Genomic DNA, 27336 nt, shown 5'->3' with positions numbered 1-27336 from the left:
AAAAGCATTTATTTATAACCAATAATTTAGGCAATTGCAACAACGGCAACAACACATGCTAAATTACGTAGGTGGACATGATAATTTCGCTCCGCTTCAGACACCCTGAACACACAGCCCCCTATGAAAAAATCCAAGTTTCAAGCCGCGCCCTGAAATAAAAAATAGCAAACACCGCCGCCAATGCCCTCAGGGGAATTTCATTTAAATAAAATAAATTTGTTGTTTGTTGTCTTGCTGCCCAAAAAAAAAGAGCAAGCTGGGTCTGCAATTACTGTAAATTTGTGGCGGCTACAATGCAAATCATGAGTGATCGGGGATCGAGAAGGGGGCTCAAAGTCGGCAAGGATGGTGTTTAATTAGAGCTGCCAACTGGGTGCAAGGTTTCATGCCGTTTTCAATGGGAGAGATTGAAACAATTTAAATGGGTTCACAAAGAGAAGCGAAACGAAAGGTGCAATTTAATTGCTGTACTTTTAATTAAACCAAATTGAAAAGACGTAGCGTTGTAAAATTTAAATGGTATTACACCAATCATTTGCTCTTTTATTTCCAAAGAAAAAGGCTATTTAAGAAAAGAGATTGTAAAATAGTTTTTATGATAAAGTAAATTTACTTCATTTTTTAACACTAAATCTCTCTTTCGTTTCGTGCCTAAGAACAAGGTTTCATATATCAATAAATGTGTTCACTTCCTATTATGCACTCAAACAATAAATATGCAAAGCTGGCAGTGATATATAGATATTGGTTTTGCTCTTCAAGAAATTGTCAAAACTCTTGTCCAATTTTCGCAGTCTGAGCATTTAACATAGCTGCAAAAAAACATAAAATATGCCCTGGAAAAATGCATTTTTAATAAGCATTTCGATTCCGCATGCTGTGACGACGGCAACGGGTGGGTGTACTTGTTCAGGAACCACCAAGCCACCAAATCACCGAGAGCCACCCAACCAAGCAACCATTCCCGCACCACCAAGCCAGTCACCCACAATTTGCGATGTTTATGTTTTGTCTTCGATTTGTTTCTGGCCTCCCACAGTACGTGGGTCGTTGTGGATTTGTCGATTTGGCTTCAGTTCAGTTCGGCCTTAGCTACAGTATCTGTATCTTTCGAGTTGGCGACAAACGCGGTAAATGGGCGAGCTTCACCCGGCGATATCATGTACGCCTGTGGGTGAGAGAACAGACCTACAGATATTTACGGAAATATGTGTTTGCGGGTGTCTGGTGCTCGTGGCATTTTTGGCTCGGCGATATGCGTGTTATTTATCAACTCAAGAAATATTTAGGTGTTTGCCATATTTGAGCACGTCTTGCATAATTTGTACGTTTGTACTTTTAATTAAAGATATTTTAGATATATTTCTTGTTTGGCCATATTTGGCCAGCGATTGCGAGTGCGATTGTTGTGTGTGGGGCATGCCGCAACAGCAACAATAAAAGCAACAGCAACCGAGGCAGCTAAATTAACTACCACAATAGCTGCCTAAACGTTGACTTGCAAATTGCGCCCCTAATTTGTCTTTTGCCCTCTTATCCGAAACCATTTATCATGGTGGCCATTAATAGGCATTTTCGGGGCATAATTAGTTGTTGTTGAAATTTTAAATAACAATATTTTTCGAAAGCAAATATTTGACCCCAAAAGTCGAAAACAAAAGGAAACAACACATTTTCTTTCTGCACAATTATGAATCATTTGAGATAAGAACATTGGTTTAGTATCTACGGGCTGAGTTGATAATGCTACTGATGATGCTGATGATGTGTTTTGGGTTATATGGTGATTATCCAGCTCTTTCCCTCCCGCAGAATATTTTGCCAAGGGGCTTTCGAACACGTACACAAAGTTTTCACATCTCTTTACTAATTTGTTTCTACGTTTCTCTTTTCTTGTTCTCGTTTCAGGTATGTACGAAAATGAAAAGTCATAAAATGGTTAACGTTCATGCGACAGCCCAGAAAAATACTTCATTTGCAAATTAGCAGATTGAAAGGTTCTAAAGGTATTTTGAGCTTAAGGTTAAATAACTCGTTGTCCACCAAAGTATTAACACTCTTCAATTGATGCCTTAAAAACTTGTCAAAGGGTTTATTTTATTATAATTTTTTTAGCTATCCTCAACTCACAACATCTTAGATATTCTATTTACTAAAGCTTTTAATGCTCTTAAGAACAGATATTCCCTGCTCGAAATGCTCTCAACTTCCCTTTTCGATAGTAAAATCCACAAAAAGCTTTTAAACTTTTTTTCTTATATGTTTAGTTACCACCGGTCAATAAATGTTTATTCGTTTATATTTACAAGTATTTTTTATAACTTACCATTAGCATTCTATAAAATCAGTCAAAAATTATAAAAGGCGACTTAGCAAAGAGCAATAAATAAGATATATACACCAAAATGAATTCCGTTTTTATAAGTCGTTTAAAAAAGTCAACATGAATAAAAGTGCCAAACAACTGAAATTAATTACTAAGGAAAAAAACGAGCTTCATTCATTATGTTTGTCTGATTTATTTGATGTGCCGAAACGAGTTTGACACTTGGGCAATATTTCCCAAAAATGTAAGGCAATCGTTTCGTTTAAATTTAATTCAATTGAGTGAAGCTTCTTTGACAACACCTATGCTGTTAAAATACACTGAATATATTTATTCTCTATCCGGAACACGATTTTCAAATAAGATCGGTTTCGTTTTGCAATTTTTTTCTGATCTACCATTTAGCCCGCAAAGTTGCACGTTCATTTTAAGAAATGTTTACATTTTCGCAGCGTTATCAGTTATTAACCTACTTCCGCCAAAAGAAAAGAAGAGAAATTATTTTTGTTGCTGCTGCCAGAGCGGGCAAACGAAGAAACAGCAACCGAAAAATAATTTACAGAACCTAGAAAAAATCTAATAAATCATCAAAGCGAATTGGGCTAATGTCGTCGCTTCATCAGCTGAGCTGAATTTCGTGTGAAAGTCTGTCGCTCATATACACTCGTATGTTCCTCCACACAAATTAAGTAATTTTAATTTAATTAATCAAATTATTTTGCATTTAACATGATTATTTCTTGGCTCGACAATGACAGACTTAATTGAGGTTGAGTCTGACACAGAAATTCCAATTCCAACTCACTTTTGAGGCGTTAGGTGGGCTTGGCCTTTGACTTGATACGGTTGTACATACAACGAATACTCACACATTCGATACATTTCATTGCGTTTCATTCATTTTCATTTGAGTTGACAAATGTGGCTGCAAGTTGTGTGTGTGGCCCACTTTATTTCCATTCAATTCGTTTAGATTATGGCCTGAGTGGCTTGTTCGGGCAATAGGAGAAGTAGCTGAGAGCAACAAAAAAATAGAAACCCACTAACAAGACGAAAAAGTTGCACTTTTATTAAATGGAAACAGTTAATACACTAAAAGGGTTATTAAAAAAGCTGTGTAATGTCTTTAAGAACCTAAAAGTTCTGGTTGAATATTGAGATACATCTCAATGCTCAACAAATCGCAATATTAAATTAGGAATTTTCTAAAACAACATTTTATTAAAAAAAATATATATATTTCAATAAATTTTAATTTTGTTTACATTTCTTACATATATTTTCCAGATAAGCCTTTGAAACATTAAGCTTACCCAAAAATACCCAACTACTTATTTATAGCTCGTTAAAAAGTTTTGCTATGTGCACTGGTAATTTGAACTGTTTTTTTTGTTGTTACTTTTCGTACAAATTAAAAAAATCAATTCTCATTGTTTTTCTGCGTTCAATTTGGACCGCGCATTGGAGAAGTTGTGCTTTTGATTTTGCGATTGGTCTTTTTTACCGAACCCGTTGACAAGGTCTAGGTGCAGCCCGTTTGTCAGTTGAGATGGAGAATTTGGACAACTGATTTGAATATGAATTGTACGCGTATACGTATATTTTGTCAGTCATTTTCGATTTCTTGCACGCGCCAGTCGGCGCACAAAAAGTCATTGGAAATGTGACTGAAGTGAGTGCGAATGAGTGTGAATGAGTACTCATGACACGGTTCATGGCGCAATCTTCGTCAAATGCAAATGACTGACAACCTAGGGCAAGGTAATCATCCAATCGCTGATATCGGTGCGAGCTGTGTATCTTAGTATTTGATGGTAAACACGGCTTCCGCACTTTACAAATAGAAAGTACCCAAACAGCCAGAAGGTAAATAAAGGGAGAAATGATTTTCCCAACAAAATCGGTAAAAGAACAAACGCCATAAGCTATCAACTTCCGTTCGAAAATCTTTTTTCTCATGTTTACAAGGTAATTGTAACCCCTCCCCATCCTCTATGTAGTCTCTCTCGCTCTATCGCATTTTGTTTGCCTCTTTGCTTTCATATATCAATATCCATCTGGGAAGTGAGTGAGGAAAAACAATTATATTGATTTGATTTGTGAAATTTTCAAGATTCTCTTGGAAGTAGTACCGTTCGTTGTTGTTATTGTGGTTTTTGTTGGCGCCCTTTTGTGGGCAATTTTCGCCCAGTCTTCTCCATCTTCCCTTCTTCTTCCTCTTGCACTTCTTGAGTTTCTTCTGCTTCTTCCCGTTGATCATCATCGATGTGGATGTGGATACCTTGAATGCGTGGTGTGAGTGAAGTAATCGCCCTATTGGGCTCTCCGCCCTCTTCTTCCACGTTTCATCATCCCCCCATCCAGCTGATCTCTCTCTCTCCTTCTACGCCGAAAGAAAATATTACATTTTTGCCGATTAACATAGCTTGTTTTTTTAACAAACAAAATATAATTTTAGAAAACATTTTGGTCTGAATAGTTTTTAAAAAGCTTAGTTCGTTAGTGCTTTATTATAATCTGATGTTGATCAATCTGTTTATTACTTCATCGCAATTTCTTTCTGTGCAATATCTCTTTTGCTGTTGCTTTTCTTCAGACTCCTTCAGCGAAAAGGTTGTTGAACTGGTCCCGTGTGTTTGTGTGTTCTTGTGATGTTGTTATTGTTATTGTTGTGTTCCCTCAATCAGTGGCTGCTGTGCTCGTTTGTTCTCTATCCATCTCTTTCACTCGGCACATTGAGTTCTATTATAGAAAATTATATTATTATAATGTACTCCAACTCTTGGCGCTCTATTCGTATTTATTTCCTGTTTTGTTTGGGTCTTCTGTTGTTCTTATTTCAGGCAGTTTTACTGTTATTACACGCAGGCTTTACTTTTCTTATGCAAATTTTTATGATTACTCCAGGTGATGATATTCCTTCATAAGGTTTCCTCTTACTTTGGTTCTCATACCAAAATATGCGAAATTCTTTTAAAATTGCTTTAAAGAACATGAAAACAAGATTGTTTTCTGCATTTTGGAGAGTGTTTTAATAAACGTGCAGCTTCTGGTTCTTCTTCTTTTTTGTTTTTTGTTGGCTGCATGTAGTGTCCAAAATATTGAATTTAGGGCTTGTTTAACGATCAGAAAATTAAAGGTTACCGAAATGGAACTAAAGTGCGTATTACAAGTCGTGCTTTGAGGAAAGCCACAGTTTATCATGTCCATCAAAACCTTGAACCTCAAAATACACATCGAATCCAAAATAGAATTGTTGATTGACGGGTTGTTATTGATCCTCCAAAACCCCGTTATCTGTGTTGACACTTTAAACTTGTTTCTTTTTTCCTTTAGTTTACTAGGGTCACTTCGATTCTATATTTATTTTTCCCACCACATCTGGACGAGCTTATCGGATCTGGGTCTTCAATTAGCACCCCAAAATGGCCCATCCAAATGAACCATTAAAACCAAATTAATTCAATTGAATCCAAATGGGCGGGGAGACCTCTGGACGACTCTCACGACGACTCTGGGCTCTTATCAGCTGATCCCCCATCTATTGAATGACCTCTCCCCAGACAGCTCAGAATTATCAACTGTCGCTTGGAATCTCAAAGTTTGTTGCCGCTATAAAACTAGAAATGCCTGACTTTACTTGGCGTTGGCGTTCAAGTTATTTCTGCTTTTGTTTTGGTTTTCGTTTGTTGCCTTTTTTTGGGTCAATAAAAAATGCTGACCTTTTTTGTTAGTTGCTGTTCAGGGCTCAAAAAGCCGGCCAGAGCGGCGCTAACAGGTTTTTTCCGTACATGTGAAGCAATTAATTTTAATATGAGTTGCTCAAAGAATAGAACCTAAGGGAACCTATTTTGTTTCTGTAAAACGCCGCAACAAGAAGAAAGTGTTGAGTTGGGAAGAATTGTATTGTATTAATCATGTTTGTATTATTCATCTGAAGTTACATTTTAATAAATAAAACTTAAACTTTCCCAAACGATATGGCTTGCAGAAAAGGGTTGTTTTTAAACTAAAATAAATATTATATGTCTAAAAAATAAAAAATTAATGCTTTTATCGGGCATAAAGTGACATTTTATTCACAACAAAATCACATGAGAATAAATGGCTTTTATTCCGTTCACTGCATTAGTTCGCAATTGAATTTATGTCTTTGCCAGAGTCAAACCTCTCACCCCCTGGTCAACAGTTAGAAGTCTGTTTTTTGAACCTACTCTAATCAATACATCAAAATTTACAACAACCTCTCCGGGACCTGGACCTCATGACTAACAAAACAGCCCAGCTGGTCTCTCGGGGTCCCCAATGTCCAGAGTCCAGTGTCCAGTGTCCGAGCGGTCGAGCGATCTATCTGCAGACCGCCAATTGACACAACAAAACGACGAAATATTTCGACACAAGCCGCTGTGAGAGAGGGCCCAAAACCAAACCCAATTCATGCAGAAAATATCAACCGAAAGGTTCCCACAGTGTCCACATGGACAGACACTTATGACATTTTGCTTTTTAGCAATAAATAATTTATGCATTTTACATATACACATGTATGCATATAAAAGTGAAATATATATATATATTTTTTTTTTTTGCAGATAAAAATAAATAAAGAAAAAATATTCATGCAACGCCAAAGAAATTAACAGCAATTGACGGTTGCAATTTGATTTATTGGCTCTGTTTGGCAGCAGGCGAAAACAGAGAGGGACGGCTAGCCGAAACGAAAAAGAGATGGAGACAAAAAGTAGTGATTTATTGGCACGATCAGTAAAACGTGTCGAAAGGAGGGGCCGAGCAAGTGGTTGGGAGTCCAGGGGCCTTTGCCCCAACCTCCCCCCTCCCACACGTGGTCAAAATGGAGCGGGAGTTTTGACCCATTCCCATTTCGTATTTTAAAAGAAATTATAATGAAAAAAATAAACACATTTAACTGTAAAACTCATTGAGAACGCGTAGCACTCTTCCCTCAATTTCTTTGCCTATTTCCGTCCCGTTTTGGTTTGTCTACGACAGTTAGAACTCACCGTGGCAAAGCGTTAAGCAATAAAAGCGTTTGTAGAAAGCTGAGAAGTGGAGAAGAGTTCGACGTCCACCTCTGCTCTATGTGTTTTTTTTTTTCATTTCGTGTTCAGAATGATCAGCGAAAATGACTTGAGAGGCGCCGATCTTGAAGCAGGGTTGACTGCCCGTTACCAAACAAAGTATGTTCCCAGCCTAATTGAATACAATTCCAGGTTAAGCTTTTTAAGTAAATTATATTTTTAAGAAATGATTTAAGTGATCTTTACTTCATTACCCAGCTAAAACTAAACTAAAATTTGATATTAAATAAAAATGTGGTTTCTAAAGACCTCTTTTAGTCTTTAGGAATACCTTAAAAACCCTTAAATTTCTTATAATTTCTTTTTATTACAAAACAACTTTAGGTTATTAAAGATGCTACCATTTCTTATTTAAATCCAAATGTTAATTTCACACCATTTTTCTAGCAATAATTTCTTATTGTTCAACGCAAAAAGTACACGAAATGCCTTTGTTATTGCGCTGGGGTTCACTTTCTTGCTCAGCAAATCGAAACGAGTTAACAAGTGTAACATTGGCAATTTGTTAGGTAATTTGCCAGAACAACCAGGCGAACCTTGCCCCTTATTTCCACCCACTTAAAACCCATCAGGGGGGCAGTGACCGGGGCAACAACAATGGGATATTTGGTAGAAGCCCTAATGACAACAGCGCAGAAATGAAGTTATGTAATGTTGGAAAATTGTCATCTCTGTCTTTTGTTACTCTGTTTTCAAAGCTAATTTCATTTTCCGTCAGCCTTGCCGGCTAGTGGAAAACTAGGTCCCCTTTGCTCGAATTCCCCCAGCTTGTAGATTATACGATTTTGTTTACTTTCCACTTCATTAATTCGCGCGATGACTTTTGCCTTGCCCAACTCTCGCGCGGCTGCTTCAAAATGCTCATGCCTAATGTTATGTAATTTCCTCGAAATTGTAACTACTTTATTTTGTATTCGAATGTTTTCTTTTCGTCTCTTTATTTTTCTTTATATCTGCATTTGTTTATCATTCGTCTTTTGCCTTTTGCCTTGCTTACGAATGCGTTTTGCCTTGGACTCAGCTCGAATCGGGTTTTATCTTGTGTGTGCCTCTGTCGATGTTGTTTGGCTTTGCCATTACTTGGGCTTCATTATTCAATCAAATGCATTGTGTTTGCGACTGCCTTGCCCTGGTGCGTTCCTCACTTTCAAAGCCCAAGTCTTGGTCATTGTAATGATTTTGGTTCCTACTATTTTCTGTTCATTCACTTTTGTGGCTTGTCATTATGCAGACACTTTGAACGCGATTGAGATGTTCTCAGAGGGAAATGGAAAGCATAATCTAGAATAATCGTAAATAATCCAATTGAAATGGGAACTATTACTAGAATCCCAAAGAAATAAGGCATTTATGCAAATAGTCTAGTTTTAAATCTAAAATAATGCAATCATTAAATTATGATTTCGTAGATTTAGCCTTCAACTTAAAAACACTCAATTATGAACAAAACACTCATCAAATGCACTTTCTTTGCTCTAATTTCATGAATTCGTTTCAGTTTTTCATCCCATCTCAAATATTTGTTCAGAACATCACATCAATGCCCTATTAGATCTCATTATTTCACTTCAGTTCTGCCTCTTTTCCGCTATCAAAGATCTTTCTACTCTCTTTTTCAAATATCATTGAATCAATCAATCATTTCATTTCGATTTCAATTCGAATTTTATCAAACAAAGCTGTGCTCCCATTTCACGATCTCTTAGCACGATCGAAAGTGTGTCATGGCGGGTGTAATGAGGAGCCCCCAACTGTCCAATTATTGTTGAGATATGGATTTAGAGGGGAGATGGAGACCATGACCCATTTATGGAGGAACACCCACTGATCAGTGATCTCTTTTAAATGCGGCTTTGAAGCTTTTGAAGTTGTTTTGGTTTTTATTTTTGGTTTGTTGTTGTTTGGTATTCAAGCTTTTACTTTTCGTTTCAATGGGGCAGAAACATGGCCCGGAAAATAGGGAAATAATAAGACAGTTACCATTTCCCGATTTACCATGTTTGGGCTCACTAATGCATTACTAATTACATTTTTCTGGCCGAGCCTTTCGCCAAAATGTTTTGCCGCTGCACTTTCACATGTGTGCTGCAATGTGCAATGTGCAATTGAATTATTGACTTTATTGTCTCAAGTGGCAATAATAAATAATCGTAGGATGTAAAACAACATTCACCATTGTTGGCAGATACGCTTTTGGCCATATTCGGAGCGGCGAAACCACCGTTAGACATGCAAATCGTGTAGGACTTTCCTCAGTCGAGGCTACCTTTGAATGCGTAGCTGGCATTTCATGTTCATAGCATTATCATTAGCCGTAATAAAAGCTGAATGCTTGAATACTGAACACTGAACACTGAACATCAGGCCACCTCAAGGCGCAGACGCAGCTCGTGCAATCGGAATGAAAACCTCAAACCGCACTGGGTAAACATTTTTACAACAATTCTATTAAATTATATGCCTGTACCCGTACATCTGTACGTATCTGCCCATTATCCGCCGTTTGTAATCAAAATCAGGCTTTTTTCACTCGCTCCCCAGTCCTAACATCTGCCATGTGTTTGTAATTGCTGATCCACCGGAGAAATGATTTATAAACGGAGCCAGGGATCGGGGCTCAGACGGAGGGTAGAAGCAGTAAATTGCGTTGCATTGCAAAAAAAAGGGGCGCTTATTATTAAGCCAAGCCAGACGAAAAAAAAAACGGTTGAAACGTTTTACCGACGAAGGTTAAATACCCTAATTAGGTCAGTTTTTACAAAACGGTTGACGGGTTCATTGAGATGTCAGAGATGAAAGCTTGAAGCTACCTCAAAATCAAGTTTAATTAATTAGTCTTTGTCAAAATATTGCTTCAATTCCAGTTTAAGTTAAATGTATTCCTCAAGGGGCTGCTTCTTACTAGTTTTTACTCTTGATGTCTCTCTAAGATTGTCTGCATGTTGTTTACTGCTTCATATAAACAACCCACCGATTATCCAGATTTGCATACCTAGTCAACTTTTCTTGATACCTTTGCACATTTCACATTCGATATCATATTTTCCTTTGTGATCTTTGCGCTCAAGTCCAGTCAAGTTGATTACAATACGTTCGGGCTTATAATTCGATACAATTTTCGAATGCTTCAATACACCTGACAGACTGACAGACTGACGGGCTGACTGACTGACTAACTGGCTGACTGACTGAGCGACTGACAAACGGACAAAGTCGATCACACAATGAGAAACACTACGAAAACCGGCTGACGAGTCAAGTTCGGATGAGTGACTGGCGCAAGATCATTATCAATGGGATCTGCTTAAAAAAAAATTCGAAATTATAGCATTGAACAAATAAGAAAATGAAAATGAGAAATAAACGAAAAACAGGTGAAGTGATGATGATCGGTCTGCAGCTCTTTGTTATTATTTTTCATTGTAAGCCTTCATTTTTTCCCCAACTAAACTGTAACAATTTTTATTTTATGTATAGAGAAACCAAAAAGCGTTGTAATGTATTTTTTGTATTATTATTTTTCTTTCTATTTTTAACTGAAAAATTACTTAATTTTTTCACTTCCAGTGAAGACAGTTTGATTCGATATTGAAACAACTTTCACTTTATTGCCGCAGCACGTTCCCCCATCAAATAATTGACAAAAAGAAAAGTCTTTTCCCCGACGCCCCTTTAAATGCCACTCCTCTAATTTGAAATCGAAAAGCGAAAAAATCAAGCTCAGAGCGATTTAATTAATTACAAATGCATAGGCTGACTTAAACCTTTTTTTCTTGCTGGTCAGCCGTTTGTCGGCGCGTTGTCTTCTCCTGCAGGTGAATGCCTATAAAAATCAAATTTAAATTAATTGAAATTTTTATCTAAACGCCCAAAGGAGTTTTTCAAAAAAGAAAAAAAAACCTGAAACCGAATGGAACTTTTGCTTGCCTTCTCTTAGTCGTTGCAACTTTGGCATGCCAGTTTTAAAATATTTTAATTAGAAATTATGCAAATTACCTTTTATGGTGGCTGTTGGCGACGCTAACGTTATTTGGTTTCGAGCTAGGCAAGCTAGTTCCAGCAGCTTAAGTTACTCCCCCTTGTTGCAGGTGGCGAGGGGTGTTTAATGAGTTTGGCTTCCGTAATCAAAAGGGGCCATTTGGAAGACTAACATGAAATTAGAAACCGCTTAAATGAAGATGGTAGAATGGAAAAAAAAGAATTTATTCAATTAAATTTAATTAGGATTATATATGTATTTCCCAATAATAAAAAAGTACTAAATTCATTTATCTTTTTGTTATAGGAACTTAAAAATTTTTAATGTAGTATGTGTCAAGTCTAATTAAAAAAACAAAACCAGATACTGTTTCTTAAATTATTTAACTATTTGAATTAACCTATGTGAACTCTAAACTATAAATGATCCCAAAATACTTGTACCACCCTCGTTAGTAAGGGCCCCCCACTATTTAACTAAGGAGACAAGCTGTCTGAAAATTTTGTCATATTAGCCTGTTTAAAACGTTTCTGTATCTTTTCATTCCTTTTTTTTTTGTTTTGAGCATGCCGAGACCGCCTTTTGGATGGAGTTCACATAAGATATAAGTTGCACTGACGTCGTCGTAGGTTGGCTGGGTTCGGTTCGGTTCGGTTGGGTTAAGTTGAGTTTGGTGGGGGCTTCAGGGGGCGCCAGAAAGCTTATGCAACAATAGGTAAAGCTCTCTTGACACACAAGTTTCTCACATTAAGAAACAATAACAATAACAACAACTACAATTGCAATTGCAAGAGTCTATGAGAAAAATCACACATTATCTGCTTGGAAAAATCAATAAATCAGGAGACTGCAACAACAAAAACAAAACAAAGACCCTCAAGCCTGTCGTCGTTGTGGTTGTTTTTTCTGTTTTTTTTGTTTTTTTTTTTATAATCTATCGCAAAAATCTGAAATATTTTGCCATGAAAAATCTCGACAAAATATCATTGAAATCCACATAAAAAAGTAAATAAATAAAACTCAAGTTACCCCTCAGTTGCAACTATTACAGCTGCACAAGTGAAATGTCAAATATGCAATAAGAAGTGCACCACAAAAAAATACGAACTTTTGCCACTGCCTGCTGGTGCTTGTAAAATTTTATTGTTGCTTAGCAGTTTACATTGTTATTGGCATTTTTTGCTACGTTTCTGCAAATTGTATAATAACAACAATTACAAGCCGCAAAAACAAGCAGAAAACAATTTAAAAAGTTTTCAGGCAAAAAGAAAAAACGAGCAGCAAAAAACCACAACATCTCACCCACCTCAATGGGTCGCGGACTCTTTTGGAGGTTGTTGTTATTAGCCCCAACGACTAAATGTTCATACCCAGATTCGACCTCACTTGACTTCTTTTTCACATTGAAATTAACAAGAGTTGCAGACAAAACACAAAATACAGCAGCCAGCCACGGCATTGGAGTAAACAGACAAAAACCGAACTCAATAAATAAGAAAGCCTCACATGCAGTAAGTATTTACAAAATGTTTCCCCTCGAGTCTTTCGTTTTTCAGTTGCTGCAAATGCAATTTCGGTTTTTTGTGCTGGGGAGAGAATTGTGTAATCGCGATGAGCTTTCAGCGATAACCGACACAAAAATGGGGACTTAAACAAACTGACTGCCTTTTTTCGCACAGAAAAATGCTATAATCATTTGGCAGGGAAAAGATTATAGGCTGGCAAGAAGGAAAAAAGGGAAACTGCAATTTAAGTGTAAATACACTTTCAATTTTTGGAAGAGTCTGATTTTTTTTTTAACTTTTATTTATCTTTCTATGTTGTTACAAATTTTGTAAATTTTATAATATAACTAGAGCAAAAAGGTTACTTTAAAGTTTTTTTTAACATATATATATTTATTGTTTCGCAAAAAATTTCTATAACTATTTCTGTTCTGTCTGTATTTGGATTTCTGTTTTGCTTAACTTAAAGTGTTGGAAGTTCGCCTAGCGGCCCCGCAAATTTCTGTGTCACGAATTCCTGATATAGAAGCCAAAATGCTAGCTTCAGACCATTTATTCAATTATCAAATATATCAATGGGTGGAGTTTCCCCGCCAGCGAACTGAAAATTCTTGTCATTTAGTTTGGTGAGAGGAGTTGGCCCGTCGAACATTTTATGGCAGTCCATAAAAAGCGAGAGAAAGAGGCTGGGAAAAAGCCATTGTGGCAGTAAATCGTAGTTGGCAAATCATTTGCACATTTATCTCCCGCACCGAGCCACTCACTCCGCCTATAGATAACGAGCCCACAATTTATGAATGACAATAATTATGCCACCAAATAAGAAAATCACAAGCGAACAAAAACGAAGAGGCCGTCACGTCGCATGCGAAAATCAATTAGGCGCAGTCTCCGACTCGGAAAGTATCTTGTGGATCGCGGATCGTGGCTATCTGCTCTTTTATCTGGTCCAGGAGAGCAAAGAGCTCGGCTTCAACTGCCCCAAGACAACAGGTTGAAAAACTTATCGCGATCGCTGTCGCTTACGGTAAATGTCCAAAGTTATTACTAAAAGCTGACAAATTACGACTCGGGTCTGGCTCAGGCTCAGACTCAGGTACTGGAACTGGGACTGGCCTGGGTTTTGGTTACGCGACTCATATACTCTTATAGTTTGTGCCGCATCTGGTTGCGGAAATGCAAACCCAAACTCCAAGCTGGCCAGATCTGATCTGCCCCAGAGGAGTCATCCTAGGTCCGTGGGGCCTGCGCTTGCTGCTCTAACGCGCTTCAGAGAAGCGTTAAATTAAAAGTCGCTAATCATATCAATGTCCAAAGCGTAGCGGTTACCTGTCAATTGATGAGCGGAGTGGAGTCCACAGTTCTTCTGGCTCTCTTCTGCGCCGGCTTCCTGCCAGAAACAAAACAGCTAAAAACTGGAACTGCCACCGGGCCAAGTGGCCAAGTGGCCACAACAACAGCGACACGATCAGGAGGTGGAGTAACTAGCTTTCATAGCCGCTTAACTTAGCGCCAAGTTACGACATTGTCGGATTGTCTTTTGACTAGGCAAAAGGAATGTCTTAACCCAGCAGCGGGCTGGGATTTTAAGAGTTCTTCACCGAAATTCGTTTATTGATTATTTTAAATATATCTATTCAATATATACCTTTTCAATAATTTCTAAAATATGTTTTAAACCAAAATGCAGTTTTAGTTGAATTGATCATATTTTTAGCTGTCGAAAACATTGTTTTATCTTTTGTATATTTAACACCGAAAACTTAATTAAACAAAAATAATGTTGTTGCTATTGTATTTAAAAGACTGTGGCCTCTTAACGTTCATCTTTGAATATTAAATATATATGTGTAAGTCAACTGCAGCGATTTATCATAATTTTCCACTTCATTTGTCATGCTATTAAAGTTGAAAAAAAGTGGAATTCAATGTAAAGGATCTTTCCGGCACAAGGGTTAATTGGCCCGCTCAGAGGCCGCAGTCAGATCCAATAAAGACAGACGGACAGATGAATGTCGACAATGGGTCTACTTTGGCCAGGGCCCAACCCTGCCATTGGCTTGGCTAACCAGCTTTTGACTTCGGCAGACGAGGAGGAGGTTACCTCGAGACACAACTTGATATCTTGCATCAAAAACTGTTTTGGCTTTGCCGTGGTGTATATACTTTTTCTGCTGAACCGTCTGTTTTCTGAGCCAGCGCACTCTCAACAGCACTGAATTTGTTTATTTATTTGTTCTCCGGTTTTTTGTGTCGTTTAATTTTTTGGCTTTTGCCTTGTTTCTGCCAAATTTGGCAAATTTTGCGAAAATAAAGCTGGCAGTTGGTAATTTTGAAAAGTAGCGCTTCTTTTTAGTTTTTATTTTCATTTCTTTAACCTGCAGCCGCCTGTCCTCTCCATCTTTGTCTGCCGGCTGACATTTTAATATGCACTTTGCGCCCATTTCACAATGAGAAGGAGAATTATAAAAATAAACACATTGCCTTGCTGCTGGCTGCTGCATTCAACTGCCAAAATAATTAACATCAATGTGCATTTTTTTCCCCGTATTTCGTATTTCGCATTTTGTTTGTTTTCTGCCGCGAGCTGTTTATTTTTATTGGGCAGACATTTTGCTGGTGAGCACATTTCTTGCGCACGATTCTGGTGCCAAAAGTTTTCAGCCCCCCATCATTCCGGGTGACACAGATTTCGGATTTCAGATTTTTGGTCGGTGAAATGCATTTATGCGTATATGTTAATTAACCCAAAATTAAAGAAGCAAAATGAGGCTGACGAGGCGGATAACGAGTCATTTACTAAATCCCTTGGACATCGAGCCATTAATCATATTTAAGTTCGCTCAATCCGTTGCGAAAACTTATTTTGTAACCATATGGAAATGTTCAGATCGTTATCTGAAACTCATGGGCTTTACCCAGTCACACTTTTCCAGTTTTCCTCTTGGCTGACTTTTCTTCATGTATGATTTTCTTCACGAAATTATTTTAAATTTGTTTTGTAATTTTTATCTATTTGCCTTTTTGTTATTTTATAATAATTTTCTATTGGCTTGTTGTGTTATGGTCAAAATTTTGTATAACTTTGTATATCTACACTGCATTTAAAAAGGTTTAAAAAGTGCTTCAATACAGTAAATATGTTTGATATGTTTCTTACCTTTTCATGAAACAATTCCAATATCCTCATCTTTTCTGTTTCATTTTAAAAGTGCGAACTTCCTTTGAAGAGCATCCCATTTTCTCTTGGTTGCTCCGTGAAAACATTTCGTAATATTTTCTTCACAACATTGTTGTGTTACAAAATTTTGAGTACGTCTAAGTAAAGTCTGGCACGCCCACTTGGAAGGCTGACTAGTTTCTTTAATTCTTTTTTTTTCGGCTGGGAACTAAGAGGGGCCGGGCCAGCTGTGCCTGTCAGTAGTTGGGACCCCTTTCCGATGCCCCGACTTTTGACAACTAACCGAAAACAAAGAGCCCAACAATAACCCCCCGATTCGCAGACAAGAAGACAGTTCGTCTGCTTTGGCTTTGGGTTGCCTGTATAGACGAAAGTCGAATGCAGAAAAAGTGCATTCATTGCAGACGCAGACGATGCGTCATCGGTTTTTATACTCGCATTTATATATATACACCCAGCTATATATGCTGCAATGACAATTGCAATTGCATTTGCTGATCGAGCAGTTGACACCCCGCCCCGGCTGCCTTCAGAGAAGTCCATAACTTAAATGGCCACCATGCATCAAGTTGGTCATAAATTATTTGCTTGTTGCTGCCTTTTTTGTTGCCGTTGCTGCTGCTGCTGCTGCCGCTTGCGATTTTATAACGTTGACCCCGCGGATCAGCGGATCTTTGCCCAAGCCCAAGCCCCATACCCATACCCATACCCCCACCCATACCCATACCCATATGTCTCTTGGACAAACTTGAAATTTTTATTGTGCCTCGACGTCGCGGTCGTGTGTTAAAGTTCAAATGTGCTTCATGCCACATGCGTCGTTGCAATCTGTGTCCCTAAATATATACGAGTATATAAGTGCGCGAAGGTATCTCAATCTCTTCGGGGTTTCCAGGCTTCCCATACAAACGAGTATGGGTATGGGTATGCGGTATTTATAGGCTCTGCGGCGGGGACCTCTGTACTTTTACTTTTGTTTGCCTTTTGCCTTTGCGATTGCCTTTGGCTCGGCGAATGTTATAAATTATATGGTAGGGGGATTAAATGCATTTTTATTGGTCTTTGACTCGACCTGTAATATTTAATCCGGCTTATTGCAGCGAATTTATTGTAAGTCGGAGGATGAGTTGTCGGAGAAAGGATTAAAACCGAATGCGGTTGGGTTATATAAGTACAACATATACGCCCTATGCCCCGTAATACCTCGTTTAACTTTAAGTAAAGTATTTGAAAACTGAACATCTTAACAAGGTTTGCCTTTCTTTTTAAAGGTTAATTTACTATTTTATATGCAACAGATTTTTCATACTACTGGTAAATGGTTTATTTAACAGTTTAATTAAATCAAGATCAAATCTGCATATCAAACTAGTTACACTTAGGTTTGCCTTGGTTTTACATTATTTTGGTATAACAAGTTTCCGTATTACACATGAGTAAAAGTAAAATAAAGTTCTTATAGCTTGTTAAATACACTTTTTTATATTTCTTAAGATCTAAATCAATTAATAAGCTGGCATTAATTGTGTGTCAGTTTGCATTTTATAGCTTATCGAATAAGTTCATGATCTTCTTATAAATATTCTACAAGTTTTGCAAAGTAAATCGATTGCCAAACTCATTTATTTTCGTTGAGTTTCGGTTAAGGGAAGTCTTGCAGCACTAATCTCTTTATCGTGATCGTAAATCATTTCGCAGTGATTGGACGCATCCTCAGATCAATTTGGCCCTTCGCTCGTACCCAAACCAAATCGCAAACGTTCCGCTAAGAGGAGAAATACCAAAAATAGTTCACTTAGAACAAGACACGAATCCGAAGTCTTTGGCATTGCCCTGCCATTGGGATCGTCGTCGTCTTCGTCGCTCAGTCATTTAAAGTCCTTCGTACAATATGGTGTGTGGAATTTCCATTTAAACCAAATTAGGCAAAGGAATAATTTTTTCGCTTAAGGCCAAGCTGAAATGCCACAACTACGGCTGTTAGTTTGGAGGACCTGGGCACTGTTCACTGGATACTGGATACTAGATACTAGATACTGGATGCGATCCGTCGATGGTCTGTGAAGAGCTGAGCCCAGCTTAGATATCATCATCATCGTAGTAGTCGTCTTCGTGGTCGTCGCTACTCCACTGGCATCCAGATTGTCTGCGGATTTTGTGCAAAAGTCAATCGCTTGATTGACAAGTCGGTGCAGTCCATTGCCTTCATTGCCAGTCCCCCGTTCTTTTGGTTTTCTTTTTTGATAATGCAAGTCCAGAAAAGTGATCTTGTCTCCGTTTGATTCCTGCATCTTTACTTCCTGCTCTCTCGGCTGAGAATTCCACCAGAGTCCAGAATCCCAATCCAATGCCATTAGACTGCGAGTGCGAGAAAGTTTTTCTTCTGTTTGTTTTTTGTTTCTTTTTTTTCTGGAATACTTTTCATTTATATAAACCTCATTTCGGCTTGCCTGGGATAGTGTGACTGACCCAGTTGGCCTTTTGGGATTCGACACAAAACACATTTGTCCACACGACAACGCCCCCGAATCTCAACCCATTTACGAGCTGTTTTTTTGTTGGACTCGGTAACAGTTCAAAGCATTGTTACCATTGAACAAAGAGTTCTGGTGAAAACCGCAGTTAGCTGATGTCCGATGTGAGGCGGCGAGAGTGGGATATATCTCCCTCCAATGCATGTGTGCAGTGATCTATGCAATAGTTCCAAAAGTGGCATAGTCCGTTCTGGTACTCCAGGTAGAGATAGGGCTTTCGTTTGTATTTAGCAATTTGTAAACATCCTTAAATGGGGTACATCGCTTGACTGTGCAATAAGTATTATTTTTATCAAAAAAAGATGAATTCTCGTAACACACTCTGGGGAGTGTTTATAGAATATTTGGAGCTGTTTATATTTAAACGTGACTAAATTCTAAAAATATTATTTTTGATACATTGATTGCCTAGACAATTTGAATTTCTTTTGCAATAAATAATACACCCAAGAGAAAAATGAAAATCGGCATATAGCATGTATCTAACCACTTGACCATGTATCGCATCTCTAATTCTTTTGCTAGTAAAATCCGTTCCCATTACTTTTGTATTTTTTTATTATTTAGTTTCAATGGCTTTTGTTTTATTTTCCACTTGGCCACAATGCCCATTGTATTACCTTTGTTGTTGTCTGCCGCTCGCCCCATTTAAGGCCCAAAACAATTTACAATAAAAATATTTGTTATAGTTTCCAAATGCATTCAAAGCATTCCAACGAATTAAAAACAAAACAAACTAAAAGCAACACAAAAAAGAAAAAAACAAAATAAATAAATAAGAGTCGCCTGTGCCTAATTTTTCTTTTGATTAATTTCCGAGTGTGAAAATGGAAAGTGTGAAAGTTGCCAGAAGCCGTAGTAAATGCTGCAGCATCTACAGAAGCCAGATGTCCACTAATTAGTTTTGATATATTACATTCAAGTCGGGCCGAGACAAATAGATCTTGAAATTCATCTAATAAGATGGTTTTCACCTGGAAAATCAGCGAATTATTAGTTTGATTTAGGTTTTCATCGTTTTTTATGATGCCGGCCAGTTGGAAACTCGAATTCAATGGCCAGTCTAAACTCATAAATATTTACGAACCGCAAATCGCAATCGCAACAAGTGGCCAAGTGTAAACTTGTTTCAAGTAATTCCACCAGAGTGGAAGATAGGGGAAAAGCTAGACTGCGCTAAGAGTGCAATTAGAATCTTAAAGGGGAGTAGTGAGGTATGGCATAGGGCATTCCCGCATTGCATTGCCGACTTTCCGGCACTACGCAATCCCCCAACTGAAACCAGTCGTCTATCTGCAAAACGGCAAAAACAATTCTAACTTGCAAGTTGTTTTCCAAATGCCACGCAAAGAATATTTGAGACTTGACGAACGTGCAGTGGATACTGCAGCAGCTTAGCACCGGCTGCCTCGCTGGTTGCTGCAGCATCAACTACAGCAGCAACAGCAATTGCAATTGCAACAACAGCAGCAACAACTTTTGACCTAAATTTCAACTTAAATGCATTTTAAATTCATTGAATCGATCTACAGCAGCAACTGCAACACTCGGCTCAGGCAGCCTCCAGTGTTTTTTGTACAATTTAAAATTGAAAAAGAATCGAACAAAAAAATAGCAGAATCGAGTAGGAATAGATAGGCGACAAGCTTAATTACAAAAGTTTGACGTAAATCGATTACACTTACAGCGCAACAATGGAAAGGAAATTACGAAATTTATTTATTTATAATATAAATTATGCAATTTAAAATACTTTAGGCGAATAAATATGTATACAATAATTAAAGACTTTAATCAATTTAAGTTTTTGTATATTTAAAAACAATTCTTTTAAAAAATGAACTGCCAGTTTTTAAGTTTCGACAAAATATATACTTTTAAATATCTATATATTTTAAGAGTTTTTCAATAAAATCAAAAGATAATCTAAGGATTTACGTATGTTTTCATAACCTTACAAATAAACATTTTAAATTTATATCTAACCTCAAGCAAACTCAATTGCCAGATTACAATGCCCGATTTTCTAACAAGTGTATACAATAGAAGAAAAATAGGAAAAATAAATAAATTATACAACTTGCAATTGCCAAGTTGTGGCGGTGGTTGTTGTTCTTGTTGTTGTTGTTGGTTTACGCGCTACGTTGGTGTTGCCGCTGTTTGGGACAACAATGTTGGCTGGAAATGCCGTCACCAGCGAACCAAGAGACTTCGATTGGTAAGACGCCGTCGAACTGTGAGGCGGACGAGCTTCGAATGTACGTCAGCATCAGCAGCATCGTCATCCAAGTTGGCTTGTTATTTAGCCGCTACCTATCGTTGCTAGCTTTGTTTGTGCGACTGCTGCTGCACACACAAATTGAGCAATTCCAGTCAACAACTCCTACTTCTAGTTGAAAAGTAGCCAAGTTGCTGCTGCTTCTCTCCTTTGGCCGCAGCAGCAGAAAGAGAAAAACATTTAATAGAAAAACCAACCAGGCGAGCAGCCAGCAGACCATTAGGCAATATCAAATACGGTCATAAGTTTTGCTAGCAGGTTCTTTGCTTGGTTTGGTAATTTATACTTGAATTTTCTTCTTCCACCTCGACTTCTTGGCCAAGGGGCGATAAGTAGCACGCAGAGCCGTCCACAGCCAGCAGCACCAGCAACCAATTCTTCTCGATTGGTAATGTTTTGTTGCCACTGTGCGGGTTGTGGGACACATGGTACTTAGACTTGGCTTAATGTGCATATTTCCACTGAACTTTCTGCCAGCAAAAACTTGATAAATATAGAACACTATTACCCTAAAAGGTTTTATTCTGATCTACCTTTCAAAGTAATTTTTACAAAAACTCCCTTAAAATTTAATTTAATGAAATTCGTTTTACTTAAATCTCTGCACCAAAGCAACCCCTAAGATATGCAAACAACAAATTTTTGGTTTTTTCAATAGCATTTCTAAATACATATTTTTAGCCTGGACTGCTAGATTGAATCTGTGTAATTGGGAAAACAGGCTTTCATAAAACATGCGAAGCTATCTAATTTCATTTACATTTATATATTATTTATTTTACTGTATACAATATACGTTTTGCTTAAAATAATTTAAATTTCTTCAAGTCTGCACCACATTTTTAATGGTCTGCCATTTCCCAAAATTCTCATCATTCCTCTTTTCCCAAGTTCCCATCATATTTAAAGTTCATCCAGTGTTTTCCTGCCATTCCGGCAGTCCTGTCACTGGCTTGATGATGAATTTGCGTTGCTTTGACATTTGGCCAATTGGCATTGGGACACGGCAACCAGGCAACTCCGCCATGGCATTGGCATATGGCCAGGAGCAGGGCCATCGCAACCGGTTCCCCCATCGCCGAATGATCATCATCATCATCAGCAGCATCAGCATCAGCATCAGCATAAAAATAAATTTCAATATTGTACCATTTAACGGTTCCCGAAGAGTGGCCGAGACGAGAATGCCGAGTCTCCCAGTTTCTGCTGATGCTGCCTCAGCGAAATGTTCTTTTAACTGCAAAACTGAAACTGCACAGCCAGAAGATGACTCCGGGTCTCCTGTCTTGCGGCCTGGCACTCATCACACATTTTCCTCCAGAGATTCCTTGTTCTTCGCGTATTTTTTGGAGTCTTTTTTGCAGACGGACTGCAAACAGAGTCCAACAGACTACGTACAAACACACACACGACCGACTGAGCAGTGGTAAATTCGCTGGGATATCAAATACAGAAATCAACTGTCATGTTGTATGTCAATGACGGAAGTCATGCGAATTTGTTGCCAGGCCATCGTCTTGGCTCCTTTTTGTGAATCTCGTTGTCGGGCTGGAATTGTTTTGGCGCGCGCAAACTGCAAACTTCATTCTAGCGGTACTTCAGCAGCTCTTCGAACTCCGTCTCCCTATAATCTTTATGGCTTTGAAGATTCGAAAATTAGTATGTGGTCGTAAATAACAGCGAAAGTATAAGTATAAGTCCCATTCGGCCCACGTTCCGAGATTTTATTTCTCTGGCTTGGCCAATGCATTTGACACCCGAAAACCAAGAGCACAAAACAAGCCTGGCCTTTATGTAACTGGATGTCGTCGACGTGGGGCTTATTGCATCGTCTCAGACCTAACCAAAGGTCCATAAAAGTAACGAAAACTGCTGCAGTTTCGTTTCATTACTCTTTGTCCCACTGACACACTAACATTCCAAAAAATATAACTGCCTAGGCCACAATGCGGCACACTCCAAGCCCATCTATGTACGTAGAGAAATGAATTGAGGCTTGAAGTGCCATAAAGAAAAATACGACTCTCGAATTGCGGCAGAAGAGGTAGGCAATTCCCAGTAAAAATGAGGAACGCCCTAGAATACTGAAATTATAAAATTATTACTTTGGGGTGTAGCTTACTTTTTATTATTTAACTGTGTAGCATGGATTTAAATAATCTTCGCCGCTAACGAAAATTGAATGAAAACCGTGTTCTTTTTTAAAATAATTTAAAAGATTTTAATATTTGCTGGGAAGTAACAAAAAGTACTTTAAAAACTCCACATATCCCACACTGCAAAAATCTTACTCAAGTGAGTACCAAGCAGACCTAGCCGTAAAAGTAATAACGCTTGCAATGGCATGACCAAATTATGTTAAATAGCATAGCGACAGACGACCTCTTCTCCTTCCGCCTGCGTTTAACGTGGCGTATGCGCAATGGCATTTAAACGTTTTTACGTTGGCACTTAAATGACTTCTTCTGTTGAATTTGGCTCGGTGACTTGTTTGTTGGTTTCTCTGCCTTAACAATAACGCGACAATGAGGTGGAGGAGTGAAAAGAGGCAAAAAGGAAGTTGCAACGCCGACGCGGTTGTGTCCCACTTTTCCGATTCTCGCTAATTGAGCAACTGATTTTCTACTGAATGAAATGTGAAACCGGCCAAAGACTCGCTATATATATGTGGTATATATATATATATATATATCTAAGTGCGGAGCCAGGTATTGCCTAGCCATAAATAGACAAACGCTGAACCGTTTTTGGCCTCTGTTTTCATTCATAAAAATCATCAGAATGACCAGTAGTCGGCTGGGCGGGGGGAATCGGGTAACTCTCTCTACCGCTGGCCGAACCAATTTTGTAATTACAACAACAGACGGGGTCCGGATCGGCCCCAAAACCATATAAGTTAACCCAACCTTTTTGGCCCGCATGTGTGCATTGTTTTGTTGAATTACTGCCTCGTATAAAGTCATTTGTGCCAGATTTTCCCTCAATGCACCACTCAATGATCGTTGGCTGTGGCCCGCACAAACCGTAGTATTTCTCATTACCGAACTAACCGAACTAATTTTTCTACCATTTTCTTTATCTCATTGCAGGTAAGCACACACAAACAGTACACCCAGGCGGTAAAGTCATTCACAATGCTAATCTATGTCGGTCAAAAAAGAAAAACATACGTAAGCTTGAAGATAATTAAAAATATAAGATAAAAAAGAGGTATTTGCAAAGGTTTTAAAAACCGCTGTGGCATTCACTAAATATAAGTTAGAGGGCATTTGATGGGTGGTTATCAAACATTTCATAAGGAAAGAAGTTTCGTCAAGACCTATTGACAAGACTAAGTGGAAACACTTGAAGTAATTATAAACAAGTAACGAAAAAATATTTTTTATGGTAAAATAATTTTGTTATTTGCTACTTTTCTTACCGTTTACAGTCGTTAAAAGATTTTTCGGACCACGAACTCGACCTGCAGTAAAAATAACAATTTTTAGTGTCCATTTTTTTTTCTTCGAATTACCAATAAAATTTTAAGGAAATAAGTGTTCCCGCTTCACAAGACTCCTGTTAAAGCTTAGCCAAAATTATTGTTCACTAATGGCTTATTTAGGCCGTACTATTTTCTCAGAGAGAGTTCCCTGTAAATTATTCAAACCTCATTCCTATATTTATGGCGTTTTTTATGGTTAACTATTTTCAACCAAATAATAAGAGGAAAAAAGAAAAAACCCGCAGCTTTAGTTTATGATCGCATAACTTAACATTTGCTTATCTAATCTGCCCAAGTGCAATCAAAACTGAAAAAGAAACCAAATTGTAAAATACAACATCGATTTGGCGGAAAAAGGAGGGTTGCAAATAACCAGAAATTGAATTGCAGCTGCAGATAAGAGTTGCCCCCCTCACCGTCACTCCTTGTCATATTTCACTTTTCACCTTTTTTTCTTGGCCAAAATCGAACGCAAATTGCTGGCAATGGACATGGCCCCATACACAAACACACACATTTGGCAAATGCAGCGAAAATTCCATTCAAATTGCGAAAAAAAAGCATTGGTTTTCATCTAAGCCGCCCAGTTGCGAATTGCGATTGGTGTGTTTTGTGGTGGTGCCACATTTTGCGTATCCCGGAACAATGTTAAATGTCAAACATTTCTAATTGGACGATTGGGGGAAAATGCAGAGCTGCGGCCCGAAAGGAAACCTAAGATCAAACGGACTCGATCATGAATGACGGCGATCATGACGTGGCCCCATCAAGTTCACTTTCACTTAGTGTCAACAGCAGCGGCGGCAACGAGCGGCAAAGCAGCCGCTGACGATGACAATCATCGATCTTCATCGGCAGTACGTACCCTGGGCTTCCACAGACTGCCCCTTTTTCCCCCTACTTTTCCTCAGCCTTTTTCCCGGCTTTCCTCAGTTTCCTCGGTTTCCTCAGCCATCCACCTCGCCATCAATGGCCAAACAAAATTTATGTGCAAAGGCAAAACTTGACTGCGGTCTGTCGAAGGTTCGTTGCCATTTGACGGCGATCGACGATCAACGATCTCTTGCATACCCATACCCATACACACAACCGCAAAGCAAAGCGCTTTTCCTCCTTCAGTACTACGTACTTTTTTTTTCTCGTTTTGTTATTTTTTTTTTAAATTAAAAACGAAAGTAGCTGTGTGTCGGTCTGTCCGGCCGTCTTTTGGCCTGCGAAAATTTATGCAGTCGCGCAATTATTTCGTTTTTTTCCTCCTGCTGCAAGTTTTCTCGCGTTGCAAGACGCCTTGTTATGGGCCTTTATTATAAACATATGTATATTTATAGGAGTATATCTACAGCTCAAGGAAGCGTAATATTGTTGTCAAGGTTAGGGGAACAGTCGAGGGCTTAATGGATCGCAGGTGAACCATATTACATGTAATACCAGAAAATCGGGTGAAACCATGGGAAAACCATTTGCCTTCAACCCTAAATTTCAGGTTTGTCAATGTCCAGCAAATATTTGAATTTTCTATATTTAATTTTAGTAAGTATGTGTGAGGGAATTAATTGATTGGGATGTATTTTTTCGAAGCCTGCAGTATAACTCTTTAAATATAATAAAATATTGATATTTAAATTAAAGTTACTTTTGAAGTTTAGTTTTTGGAAGTTTTTGTCTTACTGGGTAACCGCCAGTCGAGCTCATACTATTTTCCTAGCCCTGTCAAGTTTTCCGCCTTTGTTTTGGTCCGTTTAAGCGCCCTGTGGCTCTCCTTGTTAAGTTACTCAATTGGCATCGAGTTGTTAACCTTTTTGGCTGCACCTTCTCCGATTTTCCCCCGCAGTTCGATCTTGGATCGGTTTGGTTTTTTAGTTTGGCGAGAGTTTCGCATGAGGTCCCCCGAAGCGTTGACATTTAATGATGAATTTGACACACAAGGGCACGACAACGAATCATTTGCTGTTGGTCATCTGTCAGCCCCCCCTTCTTTCGGTGTGCCCTTCATCGCGTCCTTTCCTTAAAATCGGACAGATGATTAATTTCGGATGCCTAAAAACAATCAATCCAGGTGGTCCTGGTCCCCCTTTATTTTGGGTTTTGGCTCTTTTCCATTTTTTCTTACAGATCATCGTTGTGCAACTCTCATAAATAACGATGATTGCTGTTGATTGGTAATGTAACCAGCGGCAAGTGATGGGGGAAATCTTGATTGTCCTGTGCATAACTAAATAAGCTGGCCACATTGCAATTGCATGTAATTGCATATATTTTGAAAAATTGGGAAATCTGTCGAGTCGGTGAGTTGGTGTGAGATAAAATAGCTTTGGGTCGTAGTTAAACGATTTGTTATTTAAGATTTTGAAACTTGCTGAGTTTAGTGGATCTGTTTTATTTTTATTCAATTTTGTTTGGCATTTATTGATCTTGGTAGAAGTCTTTGCATTGATAACCAAACTTAATTTATTAAGTTTAAATGTTGTGCAAATGTAAAAGTCAGCCTTTTTTTAAATAAACTGAAAGCCCAAAAGTCTTTCAGGAGCAAGTCTTACCAGTTTTCCTGCACATATGATGCATACTATGGCAATGATTACACCGCAAACACTTGGCGAAAACTTTCCATTTCATTTTCGCATTCTTTTCGCTTTCATTTTCATTTGTCGGTGCCCCAGTCCACTTTTCCCCGCCGATGCCGATGCCATAGTCGCTGCCACAGTCAGAGTATTTTATGTATTTTTAAATGCATTTCTAAATGAATTGTAATACCGTCAGCCCGTGTGTCCGTCTGTCCGCCTGGCCGTCCCTCAGTCGAATTGCCAACATGAAGTCGCCAGACACGACCTGTGCGAGCGAGTGTATGTGCGATGTCTATCGCCCAAAAGTCGGAACGGAGTCGAGTTGAGTTGAGTCCCGGCAACTTGCAAACTCATGTGCGGCAATAAAAATAAAATAAAAAATCGTA

At 38.3% G+C, this 27336-nt stretch overlaps 1 protein-coding gene across 5 annotated transcripts in view; it reads left to right on the top strand.

The window, feature by feature from the left end:
* Window positions 1-27336, top strand: part of LOC128263009 (protein outspread) — a 121651-nt gene that overhangs the window by 47336 nt on the left and 46979 nt on the right. The gene's annotated exons all lie outside the window — the stretch shown is intronic.

Source organism: Drosophila gunungcola, unplaced genomic scaffold (genome assembly GCF_025200985.1).
Source record: "Drosophila gunungcola strain Sukarami unplaced genomic scaffold, Dgunungcola_SK_2 000001F, whole genome shotgun sequence".
Taxonomy (NCBI): domain Eukaryota; kingdom Metazoa; phylum Arthropoda; class Insecta; order Diptera; family Drosophilidae; genus Drosophila; species Drosophila gunungcola.
The sequence above is the reverse complement of the archived record's forward strand: the minus strand, read 5'-3'. Positions and strand labels throughout refer to the sequence as shown.